The sequence below is a fragment of the Choristoneura fumiferana genome, chromosome 8, assembly GCF_025370935.1.
Source record: "Choristoneura fumiferana chromosome 8, NRCan_CFum_1, whole genome shotgun sequence".
NCBI classification, from domain to species: Eukaryota; Metazoa; Arthropoda; class Insecta; order Lepidoptera; family Tortricidae; genus Choristoneura; species Choristoneura fumiferana.
This window is the reverse complement of record NC_133479.1, coordinates 13,952,310-13,960,272: the sequence shown is the minus strand read 5'-3', so window position 1 is coordinate 13,960,272 and position 7,963 is coordinate 13,952,310.

The following is a 7,963-nucleotide window of genomic DNA, read 5'->3' as shown; positions in this document are numbered from 1 at the left end:
TGAGTCGCTTAATAAAAGCGGGCGATAAAGTGCCGTAATTTGACGTAACTCATAAATCTGCATGATTATTAAGGTTAAGTAACAACAAGGTAACAACACATTACTTAATATGTTATTTATTGCATTCTTTCCGACATTCGTTAACCAAATACTACTAGGTATAAAATGTACCGCGTTACAGGCGAAGCCTAGTGCAGGGACTTCTGGTAGTTCTTTCCAAGTAGGTACTGTAGGTATTTCTTAAAATAAATACTTTTTTTAACTAAAAATCAGTGTACATTGTACTTATACTATCGTGTACAGAGATTTTAGTGACACAAGAGTTTTTACAAAATAAAATAAGTTAAAATAAGTTTTGAAAATATTTTTTTTTTTTTTTTTATTTATATATATATGTGAGCACGAGAGTGTCCTCGTTAAGTTCATTGCAACTGACCATTTCAATTTCGGCGTAGGTTTTAGTGCCACTTGTCCCATGATGGGACTACTCAATGGGACTAGTGGGACAGACGGTATTTTTCACGCTTCTGTCTTGCGATATCATAGAAGGCTGATATCTCAAGACTGAGGGTAAAATCTGCTTTTGTAGGATTCCTTATGACTTAGCCATTGTTGGTAAATTCAAACTAAAAAAAAAACATGCAGTGAGCAATAGTAACAATGATTCCTACAGCATTTTAATTTTTGAATATTCCATGACTGATTCAGTAGTCCCGCAATCTAAAACTACTCGAAAGCACTTTACTTGTATTGTGAAAACGCAGCTTTAATAAGGGTGCATTCAAGACTTCATTTCAATAAGGTCCCTGGAAATGAGAAGCACTTGAATAGAGGTACATTTCATTCCTTGTGTTGACTGAGCTAGAGGAGTATCTGTCGGCTACAACAAATAGCTGAGAGTGTGTATTAAAACGACGTTCTCAGGGTTATGTAGTCCTACAAAGAACGCTTGTACAATCATCATGTCAGTCTTAGGAGGTCCACTGTTGGACGTAGCTTCCCCCATAAACCACCAGTTGCTTCGTTTGGAAGCGGCCTATCCATTAGAGATCTTTTCGGCCCCAACGCCCATCTGTTCTCCGTGCTATATTCGATACCTTGGGGCTCAAAGGGCGTAAAGCACAAAACACATCTTTTCAAGAGAAGCAAAAGACTGGAAAAAAAATATATAGTTCTGTTGTTGTAATGTTATGTAAAAGTCTTATACTAATGAAGAGCTTAGAATTTTGTGTAGGATTCGAAGACGAAGACGGAGTCTCTCAGCAGGTCAGACTAACCACACCGTGCACCACTAGCATGTAACTATATATGCCTGGTGTCTACAGTGTGACCTCAACTCAACGCAGCTCATCGCAGCTCACTCAACACAGCTCACCACAGCTCATCGCAGCTCACGCAGCTCAACGCAACTCAACTCAACGCTCGCCAACAAGGCTTCGAGCAACACACTCAAGAAACTGGCACCTGCAAGCGCCCACATGACGCACAGACTGCACCGCACTCCACGCCGACCTCTGGTCTAAAAAGGGGGGCTGATGTAGCGACTCCTAGCGCCATCTAGTGAACAACAATAGAAACTCCGACCATGTTCTACATCGCGCTATCGAAGTTTCTCAACGCGGTCGCATATATACAAGTTCCGACGCTCGTCCTTCGGACTTCGGTCCCCAGGCATAACACCTGCCTTGAGAGAGATCTACTAAGTACCAGAAAAAGAGCGTATCTTCACGGTACTTACGTCCTTTTGTTGAGAAGCGCAATTTTTCGGCAATAACTCAAAAACGGTATATCCGATCATGTTGAAACCAATTTTCGTTGAAAGTATTTATTAAGCGTTACCTTTCCATATTTTTTGGACAAACGGTTTACAAGATAGAGGGAGGAGGGGGGGGGACACAATTTTTGCTACTTTGGGAGCGATTATTTCCGGAAATCTTCACTTATTCAAAAAAGTTTTTGAGAAACCTCACTATCTTTTCAAAAGAGCTGTCGAACTATGTGCCACACGTTGATGCGAGTTAAAAATATATTTTTTCAATTTCTGTTACGTGTATTTTTGTAATTTAACTACAAACTAAATAGCGGCTTTGACAAGACATCTGTACTCCAAATTTCATTGATATACATCTTGTAGTTTTCGAGTAAAATGCCTGTGACATACGGACGGACGGACAGATAGACAGACAGACAGACGGACTTGACGAAACTATAAGGGTTTCGTTTTTGCCAGTTTGGCTGCGGAACCCTAAAAACGGTATAAGATGCCATAGAGAGTGCCTTTACACCCAAATGTCCTTAACGCCCTTTGAGCCTCAAGGTATCGTATGGCCTGCCCATATCATTGCCACTTCCACGAGCTGCCACAAAATACTTTATTACCAACATAATAAAAAATATTCTCTTTTTACTTTACTTTAAATTTGTTCCGACTTATTGTAGTGATCTATTGTGCAAACTGGAACAGAGGGCCATTTTTAAAACTAAAACACAGCTCTTTGTTCTGGCTCTTTTGAAAACTCTTTAGATCTGAGATAGGTTACAATGAAAGATAAAGGGCTAATTACCCAAGAAAAAAGTAATTGGGTCCTCTTGTAATGGCTTGTTTTGTTTTCCTCGGAGGCTAGCGGATTTATTGCTGCTAGCATTATGGCCACAACTTGATTTGTCGATAAGAGTACCTGTTTTTGTTGATGACAGAGTGCCTTTTTGATTAAAAAAACATGAATTAACTGTTATTTTAATTTTTCAGATTGTTAGAAGTAGTGAATGATAATATTAAGTAGGTTCTGAATTACAGCTATTAAGATTAAAAAAAAATAGTCAAAATATACCAAAATATACCTACTAAAAACGTATAAACAATGTGAATATTTTCATGTTTTATTAAACCACGAGCCGTTACCCGCGACTCCGTCCACGTAGAATTCGTTTATGACTATGCAATTTTCCGGAATAAAAACTATTCTGTGTCCTTCTCCGAGCCTCAAACTATCTGTATACGGAATTTCATCTAAATCGGGTGGACTGTTTAGACGTGATGAAGTAACAAACAATCAGACTTACAAACTTTCGCATTAAAATAATATTAGTGGAGTAATCTTTACTGAATCGAAATCAAAATGTTTATTCTGTTAGTATACCAGAAGGCACTTTTACAAAACAATACATACAGTGACTATTTATTGTACACCAGAAAAAGTAAGCACTATTAGTTAAAAACTTATAATATAATATAAATTTTAGGGTTTTAATTTATGTATTAGTGCCTGTTACAACCGTGTTGCTTCAAAATGATGCACCGTGTAAAAATGCGTTCAATAACAAGACTTGTCAAACAGATTCTCGTAACGAAACTGAAAAATGTTTGCGTAGAGCATAACTGATCAGAAAGTCTGAAATATTCAAATGCATCTCGTTTCCTTCTAAGCAAGGTTGATATATCGCAACGCCATCTTTAAAAAGAACGTCCCTAGTTTTTCATGTCACGGAAAACTTATGAGGCCGAGCATACTGCAGCGAAGTTTTGAGTAATGCAACGTTTTAAAGTATTCTTTACTTACAGACGTTTTGTAGATACCTACATCGTAGAGTATAAATAAGACGTGTACAGTTGGGTCTATCAACTTTTTCTTGTACCTCGTTGCCATGGTTATGTCCCATGGACAACTATGAAATAATGGGCTTGTTACTACATTATTACAAGGTGGGAAGGGTTATCCTGACAAATTTTAACCACGCATTCCTGAAGCCATATTGAGTATTAAATGTTATATATATGAACCTAGGAAGAATTATACTTTGTTTTTGAGATATTTCCATTTTTATGTAAAAAAGTATGAAAAAATAAAAAAGTTAAAAAGCATAATTCGACCTACGATCATATAACATTTATTACTCAATATGGCTTTAGGAATTCGTGGTTAAAATTTGTCGGGATAATCCTTCCCACCTTATATAATTACAACCATTTTTTAAGGAAATTCTGCACAGTTGTCTCTTGGACAACGGGACAGAATAACAAACACGAAAAAGTTGATTGACCCAGTTACACCACTGGAATGTTATTGGGTACCACCAGGAGCGGATCTACTTAAGGGCTTGTTTGGCTGCAAGCCGAGGGCTCGTGGACACAAGAGGCTCCCAGCCCTCATTGAAAACAATAAACGATATGATATTTTTTAAAATAAAAATGTAAAAGAGTCTATCAACTTTTTCTTATACCTATCGCGTTGCCATGGTTATGTCCCCTGGCCGCTGTCAAAACAAGCAAACTGTACAACAAGTATCAGAAATATGTGAATTTTTATGCTAAAGTAATGCAGCCGTTGTTTTATCGTTATAGAGAATATATCAACGCAACGCATCTGCAATACCCCTGGTGTTGCAGATGTTTATGGGCGGTGGTGATCTCTTACCATCAGGAGACCCACTTGCTCGTTTGCCATTCAGTCAAATAAATAAATAAAAAAAAAGAATATATCAAGATATACTCTAGTATAGTTAATTGTATTTTAAACCGTACCTTTACTTATTTCTAATATTATCCGCAGGTTTCAGTACAAGTTCAATTCGGTTTCACAGATCGTTTGGAATAAAGTTTCCGCCGCTGCAAAAGGTTGGAGTTTTATGATTCCAAGACGAACTTGCGCCGCAAACTTGGAACTTTTCATAGAGTTCTTTAAAAAATGTAGTTTTTAAACTTAGCTGGTTAATTTATTTATGCCTTGGTTTGTTAACAGTCCCGCAATAACTTTGGCTAGTCCTTAGTAACTATATTTTAGATAGGCACTGTTTGAGCTGCCGTTTTTTGTAATTATTGCTTTTTATTGCGCGTTATTATCATCTATATACATCGCAGTGAATACCGAAAAAATCTGATGCCAAACCAGGTTCAAACTCACGGTTCTAGCTACCTAGCATAAGCTACTAAGTATGACTCTTTAAGTTTGCCAGACATAATGATAAAATGAATAACAATATAAAAATGTGCTCTTTCCCTCAACGACTTCATTTCCTCAAACAACTCATTTAAGTAACTATCAGAGCTAGTTATCAATCAAGATAAGTAAACGGATACCAATTTTAGGGCTGTTCGCGTTTTATGGCCCAAGGGCTTTGTAGGGTTAGCGTAAAAATTCTTCTCACGGCTCTGATCTCGATTTGATTGCTGCAGACGATGACCCTGCAGTCCTGTCCCGAAAGAAAGGACGTCTCTCGAATTTATGACGTCCATTCACTTTTATTACGATTGGATAAGCGGGCGCAGATATGCTGGCCATACCACGCATAAGTAGAGTTATGTTTTTGAATTGAAAAGGGTTTCCTTTGTTTTTCCTTGATGATATTTTATTTTATTACTAGCCTTTACCCGCGGCTTTGTCACTTAAACTATTGGATTAGATTAGATTAGATTTATTTATAACCTTTTGAAAAATACATTATAAAAACATGTCAGTTAATTACAAGAAATTCACAAAAGGATCGTCAAGTGTATACAAAATAATAAATCTTATTACAATAAATTGTCAGCCAGAATAAAAAATAAAAAAATAAATTTAGAATGTCAAATTAGAATTCAATTCAATAATAGAAATCCACTAATGGAACCTGGCATCTTGGCCGTACCTTTTGCGTCCATTTATATGTAGGTTGATGTTCTGAGGTTCCAAAAATCAATACACAGGAACAGCGTGCACTTAACTTTTATTATAGTTTTAACACAATCACTTGCTTAGGGAGAAAGTCAGAATTAAATACAGGAAGACAAGCAGAGAATAACACAGCACACAGATGGAAAGGAACAACAATAACAATTATGAGCGCGAGAACAATTAAATAAATAACGAGACACCAGTTGCGCGTGCGGTTCTGTTTTAGTCTTAGAAAATATCAAAAAAACATCTAAATAGGGATAGCAAAAATCTAGGCCTCTAGTCATTTCGTCGACGAATCTCTGAAAGGTTTGTCCCGCATTCCTTAATGCCATGAATGGAATTCGAATTGTTGTAATAACGGTCTTTGGTATGGATATGGGCAAACCTTTCAGGGATTCGTCTTTACTGGCACAGAGTTGTAGGCTTTTACGAGGTCTAAAGTGGAGAATATTTTGCAACCTGATAAGTTATGAGCAAAATCTTGGATGTTCCGAATGGGATATTTGTCCGGTATTGTCCTAGCGTTAAGTTGTCTGTAATCGCTGCAAGGGCGCCACCCGTTGTCTTTCTTCGGAGCGAGGTGTAATGGGGATGCCCAAAGGCTATCAGACGTCCGAGCTGTACCGGATGCTAACATTGCGTCGAACTCTAGTTTGGCTATCTTATGTTTGTCGGGGGCTAGCCTGCGGGGTGAACAAGAAACTGGGGGGCCAGGTGTGGTTCGTATGTGATGTACAGTTTTATGTTTTGCGTTATGTGGTATACCTGCTGGCCGTGTTATTTCCGGAAATTCAGCTAGGATTTTGTGATATATACTGTCGCCAGTCACGATTTTAACGCTCGAGATTATTATATTAGATGAAGCGACAGAAGCTAAAGTTGATTTGTTTGTAGTCTGATCAATTAACTTTTGACTGCGGACGTCTATTAGTAAATTATAATATGAAAGAAAATCTACACCAATAATAGCCTTGGTTACATCAGCCACTAAAAATCTCGGCGCAGACCAAGGTCGAGATTAAATTGCACATAACCGTAAGAGTCTATTGGTGTCCCATTGGCCGCGCACAATTGATAGCTGGTCTTCGTTCGTCGTTCTCGAAGGACTGATCGGGGAAAAACACAGAGGTCACTCCCTGTGTCGACTAAGAGTTGTAACTTTGATCTGCAATCGGTGACAAACAGGCGACCAGTATTGATTTGGCAATCGTGAGTCGCCATTATCGACTGCCTTGTCCATTTCCCGGCGTATAATCGCAGGGTTTGATGCATCTTTTTGCCCGGCTACCGTATTTTATGATGATACCAGCATATTGGGAACTTGGCGTAGTTGGAGCGGGACCGCTTACTCCTGGCTGGTGATGGACTCTGTTGGCGTCGTGAGCGATAGACTCGGGAACGGGAATGCTGGTGGTCTCTAGTAGTAAGGGCACACACTTGTTTAGTCAGTTCCGTCATTTGTTGAGCCATAACGTCCAATGTAGATTCCATTTTTGATGAAGATGAGGCCGTTGCAGTGGCTGCTACTTGGGGGGTTGGAGTCGCTATGTCGTAAATTTTATCAGCCATTTCTGCAAGTAATTCCAGAGGTAGAGCGTCCTGGGATACAAGGGTGGTTTGCATAGAAATAGGCAAACGACTGATCCACATAGTCTTGAGAATGTCTTCCGGAAATGTAGGGTCAGCTAGGGTCTGTAGATGGCGCATGAACTGGTCTGCGGTCTCCGAGCTCTTCGTGTCTCAATAGTTGATTTAATTCCACTTGACGGGGTATCGGGGTATCGCGTGTGTGGCATACTGATTTTCAAGTTGCGCAATGTCATCATTAATGCGCGATATTGCAAACTGAGCCTCAATTTGAGCAAACCAAATCGCTGGCTTCTCCGGCCAAAATGATGGTATGCGTACACCGACACGGCAAATCTCGGATGAAGCTGATGCAGTGGAAACAAATTATCTTTGTGATTCGTCGTGTATTGCTTGCTTTCCTGATTGTTCTTGCTCGGGGTCACCATTTATGATCTGGCGGTTGATTTTCCAATTCAATGCGGCGGGAATTCCCAAAAACCACACCGTGGTTTTCATTAATGTTGCACATAAAACAACTATGCCAAATTTCATGACTTTAAATCCAGCGGTTGAGATTTTGAGATCTTAACCCGATCTTGTGGGAAAATAAGTCCTTTTTGCGATAGGAATTTACCTAAATACAGCTCAAAAACTAACCCTAGCAAGTGGCGAAAGTGTAAAAAAAGCAACTAAAATAACCTTCTATACCGACAGACATAAAAAATATTCCACGACACATA